A 2847-nucleotide genomic window follows, 5' to 3' on the forward strand; every position below is an offset into this window, starting at 1 on the left:
GTATGGCGTGGGACCCAAGCATTGATCTACACACCAGCCACATGGGTTCGGCCTAGCCTTTATTACAAGGCCCAGCCAAATTCACTGAAAAGCTCAGTGAACCCCTGAGCCCATCACATGGACCCTATGGGCCCAACACTTACATTAAGTGGTCCCTGGGCCAAGCCATCTTATAAAAACCTAGGGACTGTGGGCAGGTGCAAGATTAGCCCATCAGGTACTATCCTAAATGGTCTTACACTTAACCTCTCAGCCCTTAATGATCAAGCACTGCCCGACAAGAGATGACCTCTCTCCCTCGACTATAAGGAACAGTGCCGCACTCTCCACTCACATGGATCTCGGGAATTAAAACCATTTGCAAACATTTTGAAACCGTACAAATATATACATATATATATATATGTATATTAATTTTGCAAAACAAAATTCCAACGATTAAAATCAATTGCCGGCAGTTTGGTTTCCATCAGAGAGAGTGCCTTCCCGATCATTACCTTTGTCCGACAAAGGGGTTGATCCTGTCACTATGATCACCTACTCAGATGAATTCTCAGACTGTCCCAACATACCCAGGTTTTGATCCCCGCTAAGGATCTCACTGATTGGCATATCAAAGACAGTCCGATCCGACACCTAGTGAAGTGTCATAATCGAGTCTAGGGGTCAGGTGTAACTCCAGTTTTGCCCATCTGTCTCCAAGGTCCAAGGCAATACTGGAAATCTGGTCCGGTTCAAAGATTTGAGTAATCCCATACTGCATGTGCCTTGTGTCTTACCCTGGTGGCCGAGACAGGCCATCCCAACACTTGGTGGCACACCAGTATCAACCTTGGCAGGATAAATCTCCCCAGACTTATCCAATGGCTGTGAACATTTAAAACTAACACGAGTCTCAATAAGTGTCCAATTTTAGCGTCTTACACAGAATTATATCAAACAACATGAATCAAACATGCACTTTATTTATTTACACTAAATATCAAAAGTACATCAAATCGGATTGAAGCTAAGGGCATACAAAACTGTCTAACAAAGACATCATACGAGAAGACTCCATTGGATGCATTTATTTTCGGTAGAAAATTCATCGATGGAAAACTAAATTGATGAGTTTAAAATTGAAAAAATTCCTAATCAGTATCTTGTACTTTGGCTCAAGTGATAATGTGGTCCCCAAACTTTAAAATGCAACAATTTAGTATCCAAACTTTCAAAATGTAACAACCCAATACCCAAACTTTCAAAATGTGACAATCTAGTACTTGCTGTTAGCCGGTCCATTAATCAGACATTAAGTGACATTTGAAAAGTCAAAATGCCCTAAGAATGCCATCTAATTCTCTTTATGTTGAACCCAAACATTAACAATAAAATGAACAATCCCAAATTCTATATTCTTCTAATCAGTCGCCAACTTTTTTGAATAGAAGAGACTAGGATTTGGGACTGTTTAGTTTTTTGTCAACATTTGGATGGTTGATAAAGAAAATTAGATGGTTCTCGAAGGGCATTTTTGACTTTTCAAATGTCACTTAACGGCTAATTAACAGATTGGTTAACGGTAGGTACTGGATTGTCACATTTTGAAAGTTCGGGTACTAGATTGTTGCATTTTAAAGTTCGGGGGACCAAATTGTCACTCGAGCCGAAGTACAGGGTAATGATCAGGAATTTTCCCTTTAAAATTTTAGTTGGGCCATTGGAGTGTTTTTTATGTGATAATCGATGGGAACCTTACACTAAAAACAAACATGTGAAAATACGGACCAAGTGTGGAGTTTTAAAATGATATGTATTTAAACTAAAAACAAATGCTTGCAAATGCGAACTAATGATAGAGTTTTATGTCAATTCACATTTACACCAAAAACAAGCTCGGCCTTGAGAGATAATCCAACATATTCAATGGAAAAATTATTATAGAACAATATATTTATGATCAAATATTTCAAAGACAAAGGTGGTGTTTGGCATCGATGCCATTTTCTAAGAAAACGGTGCCACATTACTGCCACGTTAGAAAAAAGTGGTGCTTTAGAAAATGGCCTCTTATTTGACATCATTTTTCCAAGAAAAAAAAAAGGTTGCTCCAGACCACACCTCGGAAATCAGGAAAGTGTCACCTGAAGAAACGCCAAATTCAATATTTTTTTAGAAAGCAACATGTTGCAGCCAATGGTGCAATGACATGACATCATCTTGGGCGTTGGATAAATACTGAAAAACGGTTATACAACACTATTATCAAACAAAATCATTACTGTTTTCCTAGAAAACAACCTATGTGGCAACATTGATGCCAAAAGATGATCCATTTTCTAAGAAAACAATACAACAAACCCTCATACATACAACATTGTTTTCTCATAAAACATCTCTGAAGCAATACCTAGAAAAACATTTGATCCGTTTTAGGCCAAAACATGCAACTACAATACAATAAGAGTGTGACTTGGAACGTCTATGGTAAGTTGTTAGTGTGGAGAAGGTTATATAAATTCTTTGTGCTTTTGAATCAAGAAATCCATTGTCGTCCAGCGGTTAGGATATCTGGCTTTCACCCAGGAGACCCGGGTTCGATTCCCGGCAACGGAAGCTATTTTTATCCCTTTTGGTTTCAAGTTGTTTTGAGCACCTGCATCAGGGCTCATGACTTGCCCACTTGGGCAATAAAGCAGATCACCTGGATGTTTAAGTTTAATACTTCTTTTTATTTTTGAATAAATCAAGAAAGGATGTTTAATATTTTGGTATGGATAAACACTTCCCTAGAATCTAATTTGACGAGGACCCCTAGCACTTTTCTAGGTAGACATATGAACTATAAAACGGAGGCCCCAAACC

General features: G+C 38.4%; 1 non-coding gene across 1 annotated transcript; it reads left to right on the forward strand.

Annotated features, from left to right (window-relative positions):
- The first annotated feature begins 2526 nt into the window (after nucleotides 1-2526).
- TRNAE-UUC (transfer RNA glutamic acid (anticodon UUC)) lies at nucleotides 2527-2598 on the forward strand. The gene has a single exon. It is a non-coding gene; the product is annotated as a tRNA-Glu (tRNA).
- The last annotated feature ends 249 nt before the right edge of the window (nucleotides 2599-2847 follow it).

Source organism: Nelumbo nucifera, chromosome 4, assembly GCF_055504915.1.
Source record: "Nelumbo nucifera cultivar China Antique chromosome 4, China Antique-T2T, whole genome shotgun sequence".
NCBI classification, from domain to species: Eukaryota; Viridiplantae; Streptophyta; class Magnoliopsida; order Proteales; family Nelumbonaceae; genus Nelumbo; species Nelumbo nucifera.